Below are 21,730 nucleotides of genomic sequence, written 5' to 3'. Positions count from 1 at the left end.
AGCTTTATGAGGAGCATCAGCACTGCTCTGCCTGAGCAGAACATCACCGCCATAGGTTGTCAAATAACCCGGGTTTAACCCACACAGGTAAGTCCAATGGGGTGCAGGCATGTCCTCTATGCTTACAGCTTCCCGTGGGTGTTGGTTTGATACCGTTTGGGGACAGCCAAGGAGGCATCTGCAGGCAACAAAGGTAGGTGTGTGCTTGTGTGTGTGTTTCCTATGCAGATCCTAAGCCCAGTGTCACATGCAAGTAGGAGGAGTAAGAAGGGTTCCTGCAAATCCGGGTTATGGATTGCATTTAAAAAGGCCCCGTGGGAGTGCAATGGGCCCCCTGTCTTGCTGCTTAGCAATAATGGTATGGGTTTAGGTTCTGCTGTGTGTACTGGTGGTTGACTGCCCCCCAGCCCAGAGTGTGCATGGAAAATTGTCTGGCAGCCTCCCTGACAGCAAGCAGTGATAGTGCCCATGAAGGGGACCTTGTTGGGCCCGCCCCTTTCACGGTTATCGCTTCTCGGCCTTTTGGCTAAGATCAAGTGTAGTATCTGTTCTTATCAGTTTAATATCTGATACGTCCCCTATCTGGGGACCATATATTAAATGGATTTTTGAGAACGGGGGCCGATTTCGAAGCTTGCTTCCGTCGCCCTATGCATTGACCCGATATGGCAGTATCTTCGGGTACAGTGCACCACCCCCTTACAGGGTTAAAAAGAAAGATTCCTACTTTCATTGCTACCTGCTTGCTGGCTAGCCAGCTAGCCAGCCCTGTGGGCCTTGCTGCTGCTGCAGCCAAAAAACAAAAGGTGGTGCTGCTGCTGCTGCTTCTGCTGCTTCTGCTTGTGTCTGGCCGCTGTTGGAGCGTCCAGGCACAGGACTTCTGCTGCTGCTGACTAAATGGCCTCCTTAATTGGATCATTTGAGTAGCCAGCACACCTGTGCAGGTAGGGCATGACATGATAGGCAGCTGCCTTGATAGCGGGTGGGTGCTGAATGTTCCTAATTGACAAAATAAGATTAATGCTTATGAAGAAATATAAAATCTCATCCCTTCCCCAATATCGCGCCACACCCCTACCCCTTAATTCCCTGGTTGAACTTGATGGACATATGTCTTTTTTCGACCGTACTAACTATGTAACTATGTAACATAACATGGGGGGGGGGGTCTCCTGGCTGTTCACACAGGTGTGTCATTGCTGTACATTGACCATGCATTGCTTCTGTGGTATTGCAAAGGCAAAGACAAATGCTTCCAGCCATCCATTGCACTAATGGATTGGTCATCAGCTGGCTGTCTATGTCCCGCATCAATATAGACCAAAGTACAGAGGGTTAGGCTATGCTATTGTGCACCTACCTGATGCATCAGAAGGTGCGAGGCCCTTGCTAAATTCTGTGCACAGACTTTGAGATCTATACTTTAGACTGTATCTAAACCTGCTCCAACATGGACTGACATTCTGGCCTACTTTCAGCCGATGCGACTTGTCTGTCGCTGAACAGTCGCTTTTTATGTATTCAGCACCTATGTATAATGTTGTAAAAATGCTCTAGAAGCTAAAGTCGCAGAAATGTCACACATATTTGGCCTGCAACTTTCTGTGCGACAAATTCAGACAGGAAAAAATCAGTATAAATCCTTAGAAAATTATCCCCCAGTGTCTCCATCTGCTGGCGGTATTGAATAAGCATTGCTGCACTGATGGGGTATGCATTAGACGAAAAAAAAGAAGAAAAAGAAGAATAATACGCCCAGAAAAGAGGCGAAAAGGAGAAAAACGTAAAAAAACGTGAAAAAAAAGTAAGAGGAAGAGAAGGGAAAAAAAGGTGGAAATGGGTTTAAAAGTGATTTCGGCGGAGAAATATATATATATATATATATATATATATATATATATATATATATATATATATATATATACGCGCACACACACACATATATATAAACGTATTCTCCGTTGAGATATTGCAGCCGCTGCTGTGTCCAGGCCCAGGAGCCTTAGCACTGTGCTGTGATGTCACTCAATACCACTGACATCACTAGGTGTAAACAACATCTCTCCTTTGCTGTGTATGTGACTATGGAGCTGTTTGGTGATGTCGTCTATTATGGCCTTCATAGAAGCAACAGGAGATTGTTGCATCCATCTAGAACCCTCAGAACTACAGTGCTATGATGTCACTCACTTCCACAGGCCTTGCAGAGTGTAAACAACAACAACCCAGCTTTGTTGTGTATGTAACCATAGGGATTTGTGATGTCACCTAGAACCTTCACAGCAGCGACAGCTTTATGAGGAGCATCAGCACTGCTCTGCCTGAGCAGAACCATCACCGCCATAGGTTGTCAAATAACCCGGGTTTAACCCACACAGGTAAGTCCAATGGGGTGCAGGCATGTCCTCTATGCTTACAGCTTCCCGTGGGTGTTGGTTTGATACCGTTTGGGGACAGCCAAGGAGGCATCTGCAGGCAACAAAGGTAGGTGTGTGCTTGTGTGTGTGTTTCCTATGCAGATCCTAAGCCCAGTGTCACATGCAAGTAGGAGGAGTAAGAAGGGTTCCTGGCAAATCCGGGTTATGGATTGCATTTAAAAAGGCCCCGTGGGAGTGCAATGGGCCCCTGTCTTGCTGCTTAGCAATAATGGTATGGGTTTAGGTTCTGCTGTGTGTACTGGTGGTTGACTGCCCCCCAGCCCAGAGTGTGCATGGAAAATTGTCTGGCAGCCTCCCTGACAGCAAGCAGTGATAGTGCCCATGAAGGGGACCTTGTTGGGCCCGCCCCTTTCACGGTTATCGCTTCTCGGCCTTTTGGCTAAGATCAAGTGTAGTATCTGTTCTTATCAGTTTAATATCTGATACGTCCCCTATCTGGGGACCATATATTAAATGGATTTTTGAGAACGGGGGCCGATTTCGAAGCTTGCTTCCGTCGCCCTATGCATTGACCCGATATGGCAGTATCTTCGGGTACAGTGCACCACCCCCTTACAGGGTTAAAAAGAAAGATTCCTACTTTCATTGCTACCTGCTTGCTGGCTAGCCAGCTAGCCAGCCCTGTGGGCCTTGCTGCTGCTGCAGCCAAAAAACAAAAGGTGGTGCTGCTGCTGCTGCTTCTGCTTGTGTCTGGCCGCTGTTGGAGCGTCCAGGCACAGGACTTCTGCTGCTGCTGACTAAATGGCCTCCTTAATTGGATCATTTGAGTAGCCAGCACACCTGTGCAGGTAGGGCATGACATGATAGGCAGCTGCCTTGATAGCGGGTGGGTGCTGAATGTTCCTAATTGACAAAATAAGATTAATGCTTATGAAGAAATATAAAATCTCATCCCTTCCCCAATATCGCGCCACACCCCTACCCCTTAATTCCCTGGTTGAACTTGATGGACATATGTCTTTTTTCGACCGTACTATGTAACTATGTAACATAACATGGGGGGGGGGGTCTCCTGGCTGTTCACACAGGTGTGTCATTGCTGTACATTGACCATGCATTGCTTCTGTGGTATTGCAAAGGCAAAGACAAATGCTTCCAGCCATCCATTGCACTAATGGATTGGTCATCAGCTGGCTGTCTATGTCCCGCATCAATATAGACCAAAGTACAGAGGGTTAGGCTATGCTATTGTGCACCTACCTGATGCATCAGAAGGTGCGAGGCCCTTGCTAAATTCTGTGCACAGACTTTGAGATCTATACTTTAGACTGTATCTAAACCTGCTCCAACATGGACTGACATTCTGGCCTACTTTCAGCCGATGCGACTTGTCTGTCGCTGAACAGTCGCTTTTTATGTATTCAGCACCTATGTATAATGTTGTAAAAATGCTCTAGAAGCTAAAGTCGCAGAAATGTCACACATATTTGGCCTGCAACTTTCTGTGCGACAAATTCAGACAGGAAAAATCAGTATAAATCCTTAGAAAATTATCCCCCAGTGTCTCCATCTGCTGGCGGTATTGAATAAGCATTGCTGCACTGATGGGGTATGCATTAGACGAAAAAAAAGAAGAAAAAGAAGAATAATACGCCCAGAAAAGAGGCGAAAAGGAGAAAAACGTAAAAAAACGTGAAAAAAAAGTAAGAGGAAGAGAAGGGAAAAAAAGGTGGAAATGGGTTTAAAAGTGATTTCGGCGGAGAAATATATATATATATATATATATATATATATATATATATACGCGCACACACACACATATATATAAACGTATTCTCCGTTGAGATATTGCAGCCGCTGCTGTGTCCAGGCCCAGGAGCCTTAGCACTGTGCTGTGATGTCACTCAATACCACTGACATCACTAGGTGTAAACAACATCTCTCCTTTGCTGTGTATGTGACTATGGAGCTGTTTGGTGATGTCGTCTATTATGGCCTTCATAGAAGCAACAGGAGATTGTTGCATCCATCTAGAACCCTCAGAACTACAGTGCTATGATGTCACTCACTTCCACAGGCCTTGCAGAGTGTAAACAACAACAACCCAGCTTTGTTGTGTATGTAACCATAGGGATTTGTGATGTCACCTAGAACCTTCACAGCAGCGACAGCTTTATGAGGAGCATCAGCACTGCTCTGCCTGAGCAGAACCATCACCGCCATAGGTTGTCAAATAACCCGGGTTTAACCCACACAGGTAAGTCCAATGGGGTGCAGGCATGTCCTCTATGCTTACAGCTTCCCGTGGGTGTTGGTTTGATACCGTTTGGGGACAGCCAAGGAGGCATCTGCAGGCAACAAAGGTAGGTGTGTGCTTGTGTGTGTGTTTCCTATGCAGATCCTAAGCCCAGTGTCACATGCAAGTAGGAGGAGTAAGAAGGGTTCCTGGCAAATCCGGGTTATGGATTGCATTTAAAAAGGCCCCGTGGGAGTGCAATGGGCCCCTGTCTTGCTGCTTAGCAATAATGGTATGGGTTTAGGTTCTGCTGTGTGTACTGGTGGTTGACTGCCCCCCAGCCCAGAGTGTGCATGGAAAATTGTCTGGCAGCCTCCCTGACAGCAAGCAGTGATAGTGCCCATGAAGGGGACCTTGTTGGGCCCGCCCCTTTCACGGTTATCGCTTCTCGGCCTTTTGGCTAAGATCAAGTGTAGTATCTGTTCTTATCAGTTTAATATCTGATACGTCCCCTATCTGGGGACCATATATTAAATGGATTTTTGAGAACGGGGGCCGATTTCGAAGCTTGCTTCCGTCGCCCTATGCATTGACCCGATATGGCAGTATCTTCGGGTACAGTGCACCACCCCCTTACAGGGTTAAAAAGAAAGATTCCTACTTTCATTGCTACCTGCTTGCTGGCTAGCCAGCTAGCCAGCCCTGTGGGCCTTGCTGCTGCTGCAGCCAAAAAACAAAAGGTGGTGCTGCTGCTGCTGCTTCTGCTGCTTCTGCTTGTGTCTGGCCGCTGTTGGAGCGTCCAGGCACAGGACTTCTGCTGCTGCTGACTAAATGGCCTCCTTAATTGGATCATTTGAGTAGCCAGCACACCTGTGCAGGTAGGGCATGACATGATAGGCAGCTGCCTTGATAGCGGGTGGGTGCTGAATGTTCCTAATTGACAAAATAAGATTAATGCTTATGAAGAAATATAAAATCTCATCCCTTCCCCAATATCGCGCCACACCCCTACCCCTTAATTCCCTGGTTGAACTTGATGGACATATGTCTTTTTTCGACCGTACTAACTATGTAACTATGTAACATAACATGGGGGGGGGGTCTCCTGGCTGTTCACACAGGTGTGTCATTGCTGTACATTGACCATGCATTGCTTCTGTGGTATTGCAAAGGCAAAGACAAATGCTTCCAGCCATCCATTGCACTAATGGATTGGTCATCAGCTGGCTGTCTATGTCCCGCATCAATATAGACCAAAGTACAGAGGGTTAGGCTATGCTATTGTGCACCTACCTGATGCATCAGAAGGTGCGAGGCCCTTGCTAAATTCTGTGCACAGACTTTGAGATCTATACTTTAGACTGTATCTAAACCTGCTCCAACATGGACTGACATTCTGGCCTACTTTCAGCCGATGCGACTTGTCTGTCGCTGAACAGTCGCTTTTTATGTATTCAGCACCTATGTATAATGTTGTAAAAATGCTCTAGAAGCTAAAGTCGCAGAAATGTCACACATATTTGGCCTGCAACTTTCTGTGCGACAAATTCAGACAGGAAAAATCAGTATAAATCCTTAGAAAATTATCCCCCAGTGTCTCCATCTGCTGGCGGTATTGAATAAGCATTGCTGCACTGATGGGGTATGCATTAGACGAAAAAAAAGAAGAAAAAGAAGAATAATACGCCCAGAAAAGAGGCGAAAAGGAGAAAAACGTAAAAAAACGTGAAAAAAAAGTAAGAGGAAGAGAAGGGAAAAAAAGGTGGAAATGGGTTTAAAAGTGATTTCGGCGGAGAAATATATATATATATATATATATATATATATATATATATATATATATACGCGCACACACACACATATATATAAACGTATTCTCCGTTGAGATATTGCAGCCGCTGCTGTGTCCAGGCCCAGGAGCCTTAGCACTGTGCTGTGATGTCACTCAATACCACTGACATCACTAGGTGTAAACAACATCTCTCCTTTGCTGTGTATGTGACTATGGAGCTGTTTGGTGATGTCGTCTATTATGGCCTTCATAGAAGCAACAGGAGATTGTTGCATCCATCTAGAACCCTCAGAACTACAGTGCTATGATGTCACTCACTTCCACAGGCCTTGCAGAGTGTAAACAACAACAACCCAGCTTTGTTGTGTATGTAACCATAGGGATTTGTGATGTCACCTAGAACCTTCACAGCAGCGACAGCTTTATGAGGAGCATCAGCACTGCTCTGCCTGAGCAGAACCATCACCGCCATAGGTTGTCAAATAACCCGGGTTTAACCCACACAGGTAAGTCCAATGGGGTGCAGGCATGTCCTCTATGCTTACAGCTTCCCGTGGGTGTTGGTTTGATACCGTTTGGGGACAGCCAAGGAGGCATCTGCAGGCAACAAAGGTAGGTGTGTGCTTGTGTGTGTGTTTCCTATGCAGATCCTAAGCCCAGTGTCACATGCAAGTAGGAGGAGTAAGAAGGGTTCCTGGCAAATCCGGGTTATGGATTGCATTTAAAAAGGCCCCGTGGGAGTGCAATGGGCCCCTGTCTTGCTGCTTAGCAATAATGGTATGGGTTTAGGTTCTGCTGTGTGTACTGGTGGTTGACTGCCCCCCAGCCCAGAGTGTGCATGGAAAATTGTCTGGCAGCCTCCCTGACAGCAAGCAGTGATAGTGCCCATGAAGGGGACCTTGTTGGGCCCGCCCCTTTCACGGTTATCGCTTCTCGGCCTTTTGGCTAAGATCAAGTGTAGTATCTGTTCTTATCAGTTTAATATCTGATACGTCCCCTATCTGGGGACCATATATTAAATGGATTTTTGAGAACGGGGGCCGATTTCGAAGCTTGCTTCCGTCGCCCTATGCATTGACCCGATATGGCAGTATCTTCGGGTACAGTGCACCACCCCCTTACAGGGTTAAAAAGAAAGATTCCTACTTTCATTGCTACCTGCTTGCTGGCTAGCCAGCTAGCCAGCCCTGTGGGCCTTGCTGCTGCTGCAGCCAAAAAACAAAAGGTGGTGCTGCTGCTGCTGCTTCTGCTGCTTCTGCTTGTGTCTGGCCGCTGTTGGAGCGTCCAGGCACAGGACTTCTGCTGCTGCTGACTAAATGGCCTCCTTAATTGGATCATTTGAGTAGCCAGCACACCTGTGCAGGTAGGGCATGACATGATAGGCAGCTGCCTTGATAGCGGGTGGGTGCTGAATGTTCCTAATTGACAAAATAAGATTAATGCTTATGAAGAAATATAAAATCTCATCCCTTCCCCAATATCGCGCCACACCCCTACCCCTTAATTCCCTGGTTGAACTTGATGGACATATGTCTTTTTTCGACCGTACTAACTATGTAACTATGTAACATAACATGGGGGGGGGGGTCTCCTGGCTGTTCACACAGGTGTGTCATTGCTGTACATTGACCATGCATTGCTTCTGTGGTATTGCAAAGGCAAAGACAAATGCTTCCAGCCATCCATTGCACTAATGGATTGGTCATCAGCTGGCTGTCTATGTCCCGCATCAATATAGACCAAAGTACAGAGGGTTAGGCTATGCTATTGTGCACCTACCTGATGCATCAGAAGGTGCGAGGCCCTTGCTAAATTCTGTGCACAGACTTTGAGATCTATACTTTAGACTGTATCTAAACCTGCTCCAACATGGACTGACATTCTGGCCTACTTTCAGCCGATGCGACTTGTCTGTCGCTGAACAGTCGCTTTTTATGTATTCAGCACCTATGTATAATGTTGTAAAAATGCTCTAGAAGCTAAAGTCGCAGAAATGTCACACATATTTGGCCTGCAACTTTCTGTGCGACAAATTCAGACAGGAAAAATCAGTATAAATCCTTAGAAAATTATCCCCCAGTGTCTCCATCTGCTGGCGGTATTGAATAAGCATTGCTGCACTGATGGGGTATGCATTAGACGAAAAAAAAGAAGAAAAAGAAGAATAATACGCCCAGAAAAGAGGCGAAAAGGAGAAAAACGTAAAAAAACGTGAAAAAAAAGTAAGAGGAAGAGAAGGGAAAAAAAGGTGGAAATGGGTTTAAAAGTGATTTCGGCGGAGAAATATATATATATATATATATATATATATATATATATATATATATATATATATATATATACGCGCACACACACACATATATATAAACGTATTCTCCGTTGAGATATTGCAGCCGCTGCTGTGTCCAGGCCCAGGAGCCTTAGCACTGTGCTGTGATGTCACTCAATACCACTGACATCACTAGGTGTAAACAACATCTCTCCTTTGCTGTGTATGTGACTATGGAGCTGTTTGGTGATGTCGTCTATTACGGCCTTCATAGAAGCAACAGGAGATTGTTGCATCCATCTTGAACCCTCAGAACTACAGTGCTATGATGTCACTCACTTCCACAGGCCTTGCAGAGTGTAAACAACAACAACCCAGCTTTGTTGTGTATGTAACCATAGGGATTTGTGATGTCACCTAGAACCTTCACAGCAGCGACAGCTTTATGAGGAGCATCAGCACTGCTCTGCCTGAGCAGAACCATCACCGCCATAGGTTGTCAAATAACCCGGGTTTAACCCACACAGGTAAGTCCAATGGGGTGCAGGCATGTCCTCTATGCTTACAGCTTCCCGTGGGTGTTGGTTTGATACCGTTTGGGGACAGCCAAGGAGGCATCTGCAGGCAACAAAGGTAGGTGTGTGCTTGTGTGTGTGTTTCCTATGCAGATCCTAAGCCCAGTGTCACATGCAAGTAGGAGGAGTAAGAAGGGTTCCTGGCAAATCCGGGTTATGGATTGCATTTAAAAAGGCCCCGTGGGAGTGCAATGGGCCCCTGTCTTGCTGCTTAGCAATAATGGTATGGGTTTAGGTTCTGCTGTGTGTACTGGTGGTTGACTGCCCCCCAGCCCAGAGTGTGCATGGAAAATTGTCTGGCAGCCTCCCTGACAGCAAGCAGTGATAGTGCCCATGAAGGGGACCTTGTTGGGCCCGCCCCTTTCACGGTTATCGCTTCTCGGCCTTTTGGCTAAGATCAAGTGTAGTATCTGTTCTTATCAGTTTTCATGCTGGTGGGGATGGGTGCTGCATGGAGGATGCAGGTGTACCAGGGCTTTCCGGGGCTGGTTCTGAGGAATCAGCTCGACGGCTGCCCCGATGTGACCTGTTCCCTCCGGGTCTCGCCATGAGGCTGAGAGGGTCTAGAGCCGAGGTACTTTTGTGCCTCGGGGAGTGGTGACCCCGAGGTGCCGAAACTCACTGGGAGAATAGGCTCACTGAGTTGAAGCACGGGCACCATAATCTCTTCACCTTGTGGCACTCACCTCTTGATTCCCGGCCTTCTGGCTAGGATCAGAGAAATTTTTATAGATCCGGCCGGATGTCCGGGCAGTATATCTGCACACATTCACTTATTTATTTATTTTTTGTCTCACTGTGTCACTTTTTGCGTGTTGTGTGTTCACAGGATTTGTCAGGATGCGGTAGCCCTTCTGGGTGTCCCTCCTGGCGGTCTAGGGGAGGTGTGTGTGGCCATTAGGTTCCGCACCTCCCTGCAAACACCCCGGGTACTCCTGCTTCGCAGGGTACCTACCGTAATCGGCTCTGCGGGCAGATACCTTGGCTAACGCCAAGGGGGATGCCGGGAGCATTTGTGGTCTCCTAGTAGCTTCGGCGAAAAGGGACATCGAACCTGGAACCTCGCAGGTACCTTTTGGTCCGGAGGCGAAGGGTAAGGTTTGTTGGGGGGCCTCTCTCCTATCGGAGAAGGGCTTGCGATAGACCGCATCCTTTGTGCACGTTTTTTTAGTGTAACACGTTTGCACTTTTTCTTGCACTTTGGGTGAATCGAAAGCACGTTCCTCGGCTTTAAAAAAAAAAAAAAAAAAAAAAAAAAAAAAAATCTGTTCTTATCAGTTTAATATCTGATACGTCCCCTATCTGGGGACCATATATTAAATGGATTTTTGAGAACGGGGGCCGATTTCGAAGCTTGCTTCCGTCGCCCTATGCATTGACCCGATATGGCAGTATCTTCGGGTACAGTGCACCACCCCCTTACAGGGTTAAAAAGAAAGATTCCTACTTTCATTGCTACCTGCTTGCTGGCTAGCCAGCTAGCCAGCCCTGTGGGCCTTGCTGCTGCTGCAGCCAAAAAACAAAAGGTGGTGCTGCTGCTGCTGCTTCTGCTGCTTCTGCTTGTGTCTGGCCGCTGTTGGAGCGTCCAGGCACAGGACTTCTGCTGCTGCTGACTAAATGGCCTCCTTAATTGGATCATTTGAGTAGCCAGCACACCTGTGCAGGTAGGGCATGACATGATAGGCAGCTGCCTTGATAGCGGGTGGGTGCTGAATGTTCCTAATTGACAAAATAAGATTAATGCTTATGAAGAAATATAAAATCTCATCCCTTCCCCAATATCGCGCCACACCCCTACCCCTTAATTCCCTGGTTGAACTTGATGGACATATGTCTTTTTTCGACCGTACTAACTATGTAACTATGTAACATAACATGGGGGGGGGGTCTCCTGGCTGTTCACACAGGTGTGTCATTGCTGTACATTGACCATGCATTGCTTCTGTGGTATTGCAAAGGCAAAGACAAATGCTTCCAGCCATCCATTGCACTAATGGATTGGTCATCAGCTGGCTGTCTATGTCCCGCATCAATATAGACCAAAGTACAGAGGGTTAGGCTATGCTATTGTGCACCTACCTGATGCATCAGAAGGTGCGAGGCCCTTGCTAAATTCTGTGCACAGACTTTGAGATCTATACTTTAGACTGTATCTAAACCTGCTCCAACATGGACTGACATTCTGGCCTACTTTCAGCCGATGCGACTTGTCTGTCGCTGAACAGTCGCTTTTTATGTATTCAGCACCTATGTATAATGTTGTAAAAATGCTCTAGAAGCTAAAGTCGCAGAAATGTCACACATATTTGGCCTGCAACTTTCTGTGCGACAAATTCAGACAGGAAAAATCAGTATAAATCCTTAGAAAATTATCCCCCAGTGTCTCCATCTGCTGGCGGTATTGAATAAGCATTGCTGCACTGATGGGGTATGCATTAGACGAAAAAAAAGAAGAAAAAGAAGAATAATACGCCCAGAAAAGAGGCGAAAAGGAGAAAAACGTAAAAAAACGTGAAAAAAAAGTAAGAGGAAGAGAAGGGAAAAAAAGGTGGAAATGGGTTTAAAAGTGATTTCGGCTGAGAAATATATATATATATATATATATATATATATATATATATATATATATATATATATACGCGCACACACACACATATATATAAACGTATTCTCCGTTGAGATATTGCAGCCGCTGCTGTGTCCAGGCCCAGGAGCCTTAGCACTGTGCTGTGATGTCACTCAATACCACTGACATCACTAGGTGTAAACAACATCTCTCCTTTGCTGTGTATGTGACTATGGAGCTGTTTGGTGATGTCGTCTATTATGGCCTTCATAGAAGCAACAGGAGATTGTTGCATCCATCTAGAACCCTCAGAACTACAGTGCTATGATGTCACTCACTTCCACAGGCCTTGCAGAGTGTAAACAACAACAACCCAGCTTTGTTGTGTATGTAACCATAGGGATTTGTGATGTCACCTAGAACCTTCACAGCAGCGACAGCTTTATGAGGAGCATCAGCACTGCTCTGCCTGAGCAGAACCATCACCGCCATAGGTTGTCAAATAACCCGGGTTTAACCCACACAGGTAAGTCCAATGGGGTGCAGGCATGTCCTCTATGCTTACAGCTTCCCGTGGGTGTTGGTTTGATACCGTTTGGGGACAGCCAAGGAGGCATCTGCAGGCAACAAAGGTAGGTGTGTGCTTGTGTGTGTGTTTCCTATGCAGATCCTAAGCCCAGTGTCACATGCAAGAAGGAGGAGTAAGAAGGGTTCCTGGCAAATCCGGGTTATGGATTGCATTTAAAAAGGCCCCGTGGGAGTGCAATGGGCCCCTGTCTTGCTGCTTAGCAATAATGGTATGGGTTTAGGTTCTGCTGTGTGTACTGGTGGTTGACTGCCCCCCAGCCCAGAGTGTGCATGGAAAATTGTCTGGCAGCCTCCCTGACAGCAAGCAGTGATAGTGCCCATGAAGGGGACCTTGTTGGGCCCGCCCCTTTCACGGTTATCGCTTCTCGGCCTTTTGGCTAAGATCAAGTGTAGTATCTGTTCTTATCAGTTTAATATCTGATACGTCCCCTATCTGGGGACCATATATTAAATGGATTTTTGAGAACGGGGGCCGATTTCGAAGCTTGCTTCCGTCGCCCTATGCATTGACCCGATATGGCAGTATCTTCGGGTACAGTGCACCACCCCCTTACAGGGTTAAAAAGAAAGATTCCTACTTTCATTGCTACCTGCTTGCTGGCTAGCCAGCTAGCCAGCCCTGTGGGCCTTGCTGCTGCTGCAGCCAAAAAACAAAAGGTGGTGCTGCTGCTGCTGCTGCTGCTTCTGCTGCTTCTGCTTGTGTCTGGCCGCTGTTGGAGCGTCCAGGCACAGGACTTCTGCTGCTGCTGACTAAATGGCCTCCTTAATTGGATCATTTGAGTAGCCAGCACACCTGTGCAGGTAGGGCATGACATGATAGGCAGCTGCCTTGATAGCGGGTGGGTGCTGAATGTTCCTAATTGACAAAATAAGATTAATGCTTATGAAGAAATATAAAATCTCATCCCTTCCCCAATATCGCGCCACACCCCTACCCCTTAATTCCCTGGTTGAACTTGATGGACATATGTCTTTTTTCGACCGTACTAACTATGTAACTATGTAACATAACATGGGGGGGGGGTCTCCTGGCTGTTCACACAGGTGTGTCATTGCTGTACATTGACCATGCATTGCTTCTGTGGTATTGCAAAGGCAAAGACAAATGCTTCCAGCCATCCATTGCACTAATGGATTGGTCATCAGCTGGCTGTCTATGTCCCGCATCAATATAGACCAAAGTACAGAGGGTTAGGCTATGCTATTGTGCACCTACCTGATGCATCAGAAGGTGCGAGGCCCTTGCTAAATTCTGTGCACAGACTTTGAGATCTATACTTTAGACTGTATCTAAACCTGCTCCAACATGGACTGACATTCTGGCCTACTTTCAGCCGATGCGACTTGTCTGTCGCTGAACAGTCGCTTTTTATGTATTCAGCACCTATGTATAATGTTGTAAAAATGCTCTAGAAGCTAAAGTCGCAGAAATGTCACACATATTTGGCCTGCAACTTTCTGTGCGACAAATTCAGACAGGAAAAATCAGTATAAATCCTTAGAAAATTATCCCCCAGTGTCTCCATCTGCTGGCGGTATTGAATAAGCATTGCTGCACTGATGGGGTATGCATTAGACGAAAAAAAAGAAGAAAAAGAAGAATAATACGCCCAGAAAAGAGGCGAAAAGGAGAAAAACGTAAAAAAACGTGAAAAAAAAGTAAGAGGAAGAGAAGGGAAAAAAAGGTGGAAATGGGTTTAAAAGTGATTTCGGCGGAGAAATATATATATATATATATATATATATATATATATATATATATATATATACGCGCACACACACACATATATATAAACGTATTCTCCGTTGAGATATTGCAGCCGCTGCTGTGTCCAGGCCCAGGAGCCTTAGCACTGTGCTGTGATGTCACTCAATACCACTGACATCACTAGGTGTAAACAACATCTCTCCTTTGCTGTGTATGTGACTATGGAGCTGTTTGGTGATGTCGTCTATTATGGCCTTCATAGAAGCAACAGGAGATTGTTGCATCCATCTAGAACCCTCAGAACTACAGTGCTATGATGTCACTCACTTCCACAGGCCTTGCAGAGTGTAAACAACAACAACCCAGCTTTGTTGTGTATGTAACCATAGGGATTTGTGATGTCACCTAGAACCTTCACAGCAGCGACAGCTTTATGAGGAGCATCAGCACTGCTCTGCCTGAGCAGAACCATCACCGCCATAGGTTGTCAAATAACCCGGGTTTAACCCACACAGGTAAGTCCAATGGGGTGCAGGCATGTCCTCTATGCTTACAGCTTCCCGTGGGTGTTGGTTTGATACCGTTTGGGGACAGCCAAGGAGGCATCTGCAGGCAACAAAGGTAGGTGTGTGCTTGTGTGTGTGTTTCCTATGCAGATCCTAAGCCCAGTGTCACATGCAAGTAGGAGGAGTAAGAAGGGTTCCTGGCAAATCCGGGTTATGGATTGCATTTAAAAAGGCCCCGTGGGAGTGCAATGGGCCCCTGTCTTGCTGCTTAGCAATAATGGTATGGGTTTAGGTTCTGCTGTGTGTACTGGTGGTTGACTGCCCCCCAGCCCAGAGTGTGCATGGAAAATTGTCTGGCAGCCTCCCTGACAGCAAGCAGTGATAGTGCCCATGAAGGGGACCTTGTTGGGCCCGCCCCTTTCACGGTTATCGCTTCTCGGCCTTTTGGCTAAGATCAAGTGTAGTATCTGTTCTTATCAGTTTAATATCTGATACGTCCCCTATCTGGGGACCATATATTAAATGGATTTTTGAGAACGGGGGCCGATTTCGAAGCTTGCTTCCGTCGCCCTATGCATTGACCCGATATGGCAGTATCTTCGGGTACAGTGCACCACCCCCTTACAGGGTTAAAAAGAAAGATTCCTACTTTCATTGCTACCTGCTTGCTGGCTAGCCAGCTAGCCAGCCCTGTGGGCCTTGCTGCTGCTGCAGCCAAAAAACAAAAGGTGGTGCTGCTGCTGCTGCTTCTGCTGCTTCTGCTTGTGTCTGGCCGCTGTTGGAGCGTCCAGGCACAGGACTTCTGCTGCTGCTGACTAAATGGCCTCCTTAATTGGATCATTTGAGTAGCCAGCACACCTGTGCAGGTAGGGCATGACATGATAGGCAGCTGCCTTGATAGCGGGTGGGTGCTGAATGTTCCTAATTGACAAAATAAGATTAATGCTTATGAAGAAATATAAAATCTCATCCCTTCCCCAATATCGCGCCACACCCCTACCCCTTAATTCCCTGGTTGAACTTGATGGACATATGTCTTTTTTCGACCGTACTAACTATGTAACTATGTAACATAACATGGGGGGGGGGGTCTCCTGGCTGTTCACACAGGTGTGTCATTGCTGTACATTGACCATGCATTGCTTCTGTGGTATTGCAAAGGCAAAGACAAATGCTTCCAGCCATCCATTGCACTAATGGATTGGTCATCAGCTGGCTGTCTATGTCCCGCATCAATATAGACCAAAGTACAGAGGGTTAGGCTATGCTATTGTGCACCTACCTGATGCATCAGAAGGTGCGAGGCCCTTGCTAAATTCTGTGCACAGACTTTGAGATCTATACTTTAGACTGTATCTAAACCTGCTCCAACATGGACTGACATTCTGGCCTACTTTCAGCCGATGCGACTTGTCTGTCGCTGAACAGTCGCTTTTTATGTATTCAGCACCTATGTATAATGTTGTAAAAATGCTCTAGAAGCTAAAGTCGCAGAAATGTCACACATATTTGGCCTGCAACTTTCTGTGCGACAAATTCAGACAGGAAAAATCAGTATAAATCCTTAGAAAATTATCCCCCAGTGTCTCCATCTGCTGGCGGTATTGAATAAGCATTGCTGCACTGATGGGGTATGCATTAGACGAAAAAAAAGAAGAAAAAGAAGAATAATACGCCCAGAAAAGAGGCGAAAAGGAGAAAAACGTAAAAAAACGTGAAAAAAAAGTAAGAGGAAGAGAAGGGAAAAAAAGGTGGAAATGGGTTTAAAAGTGATTTCGGCGGAGAAATATATATATATATATATATATATATATATATATATATATATATACGCGCACACACACACATATATATAAACGTATTCTCCGTTGAGATATTGCAGCCGCTGCTGTGTCCAGGCCCAGGAGCCTTAGCACTGTGCTGTGATGTCACTCAATACCACTGACATCACTAGGTGTAAACAACATCTCTCCTTTGCTGTGTATGTGACTATGGAGCTGTTTGGTGATGTCGTCTATTATGGCCTTCATAGAAGCAACAGGAGATTGTTGCATCCATCTAGAACCCTCAGAACTACAGTGCTATGATGTCACTCACTTCCACAGGCCTTGCAGAGTGTAAACAACAACAACCCAGCTTTGTTGTGTATGTAACCATAGGGATTTGTGATGTCACCTAGAACCTTCACAGCAGCGACAGCTTTATGAGGAGCATCAGCACTGCTCTGCCTGAGCAGAACCATCACCGCCATAGGTTGTCAAATAACCCGGGTTTAACCCACACAGGTAAGTCCAATGGGGTGCAGGCATGTCCTCTATGCTTACAGCTTCCCGTGGGTGTTGGTTTGATACCGTTTGGGGACAGCCAAGGAGGCATCTGCAGGCAACAAAGGTAGGTGTGTGCTTGTGTGTGTGTTTCCTATGCAGATCCTAAGCCCAGTGTCACATGCAAGTAGGAGGAGTAAGAAGGGTTCCTGGCAAATCCGGGTTATGGATTGCATTTAAAAAGGCCCCGTGGGAGTGCAATGGGCCCCTGTCTTGCTGCTTAGCAATAATGGTATGGGTTTAGGTTCTGCTGTGTGTACTGGTGGTTGACTGCCCCCCAGCCCAGAGTGTGCATGGAAAATTGTCTGGCAGCCTCCCTGACAGCAAGCAGTGATAGTGCCCATGAAGGGGACCTTGTTGGGCCCGCCCCTTTCACGGTTATCGCTTCTCGGCCTTTTGGCTAAGATCAAGTGTAGTATCTGTTCTTATCAGTTTAATATCTGATACGTCCCCTATCTGGGGACCATATATTAAATGGATTTTTGAGAACGGGGGCCGATTTCGAAGCTTGCTTCCGTCGCCCTATGCATTGACCCGATATGGCAGTATCTTCGGGTACAGTGCACCACCCCCTTACAGGGTTAAAAAGAAAGATTCCTACTTTCATTGCTACCTGCTTGCTGGCTAGCCAGCTAGCCAGCCCTGTGGGCCTTGCTGCTGCTGCAGCCAAAAAACAAAAGGTGCTGCTGCTGCTTCTGCTGCTTCTGCTTGTGTCTGGCCGCTGTTGGAGCGTCCAGGCACAGGACTTCTGCTGCTGCTGACTAAATGGCCTCCTTAATTGGATCATTTGAGTAGCCAGCACACCTGTGCAGGTAGGGCATGACATGATAGGCAGCTGCCTTGATAGCGGGTGGGTGCTGAATGTTCCTAATTGACAAAATAAGATTAATGCTTATGAAGAAATATAAAATCTCATCCCTTCCCCAATATCGCGCCACACCCCTACCCCTTAATTCCCTGGTTGAACTTGATGGACATATGTCTTTTTTCGACCGTACTAACTATGTAACTATGTAACATAACATGGGGGGGGGGTCTCCTGGCTGTTCACACAGGTGTGTCATTGCTGTACATTGACCATGCATTGCTTCTGTGGTATTGCAAAGGCAAAGACAAATGCTTCCAGCCATCCATTGCACTAATGGATTGGTCATCAGCTGGCTGTCTATGTCCCGCATCAATATAGACCAAAGTACAGAGGGTTAGGCTATGCTATTGTGCACCTACCTGATGCATCAGAAGGTGCGAGGCCCTTGCTAAATTCTGTGCACAGACTTTGAGATCTATACTTTAGACTGTATCTAAACCTGCTCCAACATGGACTGACATTCTGGCCTACTTTCAGCCGATGCGACTTGTCTGTCGCTGAACAGTCGCTTTTTATGTATTCAGCACCTATGTATAATGTTGTAAAAATGCTCTAGAAGCTAAAGTCGCAGAAATGTCACACATATTTGGCCTGCAACTTTCTGTGCGACAAATTCAGACAGGAAAAATCAGTATAAATCCTTAGAAAATTATCCCCCAGTGTCTCCTGCTGGCGGTATTGAATAAGCATTGCTGCACTGATGGGGTATGCATTAGACGAAAAAAAAGAAGAAAAAGAAGAATAATACGCCCAGAAAAGAGGCGAAAAGGAGAAAAACGTAAAAAAACGTGAAAAAAAAGTAAGAGGAAGAGAAGGGAAAAAAAGGTGGAAATGGGTTTAAAAGTGATTTCGGCGGAGAAATATATATATATATATATATATATATATATATATATATATATATATACGCGCACACACACACATATATATAAACGTATTCTCCGTTGAGATATTGCAGCCGCTGCTGTGTCCAGGCCCAGGAGCCTTAGCACTGTGCTGTGATGTCACTCAATACCACTGACATCACTAGGTGTAAACAACATCTCTCCTTTGCTGTGTATGTGACTATGGAGCTGTTTGGTGATGTCGTCTATTATGGCCTTCATAGAAGCAACAGGAGATTGTTGCATCCATCTAGAACCCTCAGAACTACAGTGCTATGATGTCACTCACTTCCACAGGCCTTGCAGAGTGTAAACAACAACAACCCAGCTTTGTTGTGTATGTAACCATAGGGATTTGTGATGTCACCTAGAACCTTCACAGCAGCGACAGCTTTATGAGGAGCATCAGCACTGCTCTGCCTGAGCAGAACCATCACCGCCATAGGTTGTCAAATAACCCGGGTTTAACCCACACAGGTAAGTCCAATGGGGTGCAGGCATGTCCTCTATGCTTACAGCTTCCCGTGGGTGTTGGTTTGATACCGTTTGGGGACAGCCAAGGAGGCATCTGCAGGCAACAAAGGTAGGTGTGTGCTTGTGTGTGTGTTTCCTATGCAGATCCTAAGCCCAGTGTCACATGCAAGTAGGAGGAGTAAGAAGGGTTCCTGGCAAATCCGGGTTATGGATTGCATTTAAAAAGGCCCCGTGGGAGTGCAATGGGCCCCTGTCTTGCTGCTTAGCAATAATGGTATGGGTTTAGGTTCTGCTGTGTGTACTGGTGGTTGACTGCCCCCCAGCCCAGAGTGTGCATGGAAAATTGTCTGGCAGCCTCCCTGACAGCAAGCAGTGATAGTGCCCATGAAGGGGACCTTGTTGGGCCCGCCCCTTTCACGGTTATCGCTTCTCGGCCTTTTGGCTAAGATCAAGTGTAGTATCTGTTCTTATCAGTTTAATATCTGATACGTCCCCTATCTGGGGACCATATATTAAATGGATTTTTGAGAACGGGGGCCGATTTCGAAGCTTGCTTCCGTCGCCCTATGCATTGACCCGATATGGCAGTATCTTCGGGTACAGTGCACCACCCCCTTACAGGGTTAAAAAGAAAGATTCCTACTTTCATTGCTACCTGCTTGCTGGCTAGCCAGCTAGCCAGCCCTGTGGGCCTTGCTGCTGCTGCAGCCAAAAAACAAAAGGTGGTGCTGCTGCTGCTGCTGCTTCTGCTGCTTCTGCTTGTGTCTGGCCGCTGTTGGAGCGTCCAGGCACAGGACTTCTGCTGCTGCTGACTAAATGGCCTCCTTAATTGGATCATTTGAGTAGCCAGCACACCTGTGCAGGTAGGGCATGACATGATAGGCAGCTGCCTTGATAGCGGGTGGGTGCTGAATGTTCCTAATTGACAAAATAAGATTAATGCTTATGAAGAAATATAAAATCTCATCCCTTCCCCAATATCGCGCCACACCCCTACCCCTTAATTCCCTGGTTGAACTTGATGGACATATGTCTTTTTTCGACCGTACTAACTATGTAACTATGTAACATAACATGGGGGGGGGGTCTCCTGGCTGTTCACACAGGTGTGTCATTGCTGTACATTGACCATGCATTGCTTCTGTGGTATTGCAAAGGCAAAGACAAATGCTTCCAGCCATCCATTGCACTAATGGATTGGTCATCAGCTGGCTGTCTATGTCCCGCATCAATATAGACCAAAGTACAGAGGGTTAGGCTATGCTATTGTGCACCTACCTGATGCATCAGAAGGTGCGAGGCCCTTGCTAAATTCTGTGCACAGACTTTGAGATCTATACTTTAGACTGTATCTAAACCTGCTCCAACATGGACTGACATTCTGGCCTACTTTCAGCCGATGCGACTTGTCTGTCGCTGAACAGTCGCTTTTTATGTATTCAGCACCTATGTATAATGTTGTAAAAATGCTCTAGAAGCTAAAGTCGCAGAAATGTCACACATATTTGGCCTGCAACTTTCTGTGCGACAAATTCAGACAGGAAAAATCAGTATAAATCCTTAGAAAATTATCCCCCAGTGTCTCCATCTGCTGGCGGTATTGAATAAGCATTGCTGCACTGATGGGGTATGCATTAGACGAAAAAAAAGAAGAAAAAGAAGAATAATACGCCCAGAAAAGAGGCGAAAAGGAGAAAAACGTAAAAAAACGTGAAAAAAAAGTAAGAGGAAGAGAAGGGAAAAAAAGGTGGAAATGGGTTTAAAAGTGATTTCGGCGGAGAAATATATATATATATATATATATATATATATATATATATATATACGCGCACACACACACATATATATAAACGTATTCTCCGTTGAGATATTGCAGCCGCTGCTGTGTCCAGGCCCAGGAGCCTTAGCACTGTGCTGTGATGTCACTCAATACCACTGACATCACTAGGTGTAAACAACATCTCTCCTTTGCTGTGTATGTGACTATGGAGCTGTTTGGTGATGTCGTCTATTATGGCCTTCATAGAAGCAACAGGAGATTGTTGCATCCATCTAGAACCCTCAGAACTACAGTGCTATGATGTCACTCACTTCCACAGGCCTTGCAGAGTGTAAACAACAACAACCCAGCTTTGTTGTGTATGTAACCATAGGGATTTGTGATGTCACCTAGAACCTTCACAGCAGCGACAGCTTTATGAGGAGCATCAGCACTGCTCTGCCTGAGCAGAACCATCACCGCCATAGGTTGTCAAATAACCCGGGTTTAACCCACACAGGTAAGTCCAATGGGGTGCAGGCATGTCCTCTATGCTTACAGCTTCCCGTGGGTGTTGGTTTGATACCGTTTGGGGACAGCCAAGGAGGCATCTGCAGGCAACAAAGGTAGGTGTGTGCTTGTGTGTGTGTTTCCTATGCAGATCCTAAGCCCAGTGTCACATGCAAGTAGGAGGAGTAAGAAGGGTTCCTGGCAAATCCGGGTTATGGATTGCATTTAAAAAGGCCCCGTGGGAGTGCAATGGGCCCCTGTCTTGCTGCTTAGCAATAATGGTATGGGTTTAG

The 21,730-nt window shown here is 46.2% G+C and overlaps 9 non-coding genes and 1 pseudogene across 9 annotated transcripts; all 10 read left to right on the top strand.

Annotated features, from left to right (window-relative positions):
• The first annotated feature begins 506 nt into the window (after window positions 1-506).
• On the top strand, window positions 507-697 carry LOC130302901 (U2 spliceosomal RNA). Its single transcript, XR_008853046.1, has one exon. It is a non-coding gene; the product is annotated as a U2 spliceosomal RNA (small nuclear RNA).
• A 2,100-nt stretch (window positions 698-2,797) lies between these two features.
• LOC130302900 (U2 spliceosomal RNA) lies at window positions 2,798-2,988 on the top strand. Its single transcript, XR_008853045.1, has one exon. It is a non-coding gene; the product is annotated as a U2 spliceosomal RNA (small nuclear RNA).
• A 2,066-nt stretch (window positions 2,989-5,054) lies between these two features.
• LOC130302899 (U2 spliceosomal RNA) lies at window positions 5,055-5,245 on the top strand. Its single transcript, XR_008853044.1, has one exon. It is a non-coding gene; the product is annotated as a U2 spliceosomal RNA (small nuclear RNA).
• Window positions 5,246-7,331: 2,086 nt separating this feature from the next.
• On the top strand, window positions 7,332-7,522 carry LOC130302897 (U2 spliceosomal RNA). Its single transcript, XR_008853042.1, has one exon. It is a non-coding gene; the product is annotated as a U2 spliceosomal RNA (small nuclear RNA).
• Window positions 7,523-9,621: 2,099 nt separating this feature from the next.
• On the top strand, window positions 9,622-9,781 carry LOC130302911 (U2 spliceosomal RNA; annotated as a pseudogene).
• A 692-nt stretch (window positions 9,782-10,473) lies between these two features.
• On the top strand, window positions 10,474-10,667 carry LOC130302908 (U2 spliceosomal RNA). The gene has a single exon (XR_008853052.1). It is a non-coding gene; the product is annotated as a U2 spliceosomal RNA (small nuclear RNA).
• A 2,094-nt stretch (window positions 10,668-12,761) lies between these two features.
• LOC130302896 (U2 spliceosomal RNA) lies at window positions 12,762-12,952 on the top strand. Its single transcript, XR_008853040.1, has one exon. It is a non-coding gene; the product is annotated as a U2 spliceosomal RNA (small nuclear RNA).
• Window positions 12,953-15,046: 2,094 nt separating this feature from the next.
• On the top strand, window positions 15,047-15,237 carry LOC130302895 (U2 spliceosomal RNA). The gene has a single exon (XR_008853039.1). It is a non-coding gene; the product is annotated as a U2 spliceosomal RNA (small nuclear RNA).
• Window positions 15,238-17,322: 2,085 nt separating this feature from the next.
• Window positions 17,323-17,513, top strand: LOC130302894 (U2 spliceosomal RNA). The gene has a single exon (XR_008853038.1). It is a non-coding gene; the product is annotated as a U2 spliceosomal RNA (small nuclear RNA).
• A 2,077-nt stretch (window positions 17,514-19,590) lies between these two features.
• On the top strand, window positions 19,591-19,781 carry LOC130302893 (U2 spliceosomal RNA). Its single transcript, XR_008853037.1, has one exon. It is a non-coding gene; the product is annotated as a U2 spliceosomal RNA (small nuclear RNA).
• Window positions 19,782-21,730: the final 1,949 nt, after the last annotated feature.

Source organism: Hyla sarda, unplaced genomic scaffold (genome assembly GCF_029499605.1).
Source record: "Hyla sarda isolate aHylSar1 unplaced genomic scaffold, aHylSar1.hap1 scaffold_1185, whole genome shotgun sequence".
In the NCBI taxonomy this organism is placed as follows: Eukaryota; Metazoa; Chordata; class Amphibia; order Anura; family Hylidae; genus Hyla; species Hyla sarda.
Note: the sequence above shows the minus strand (reverse complement) of the source record. Positions and strands in the feature narration are given on the sequence as shown.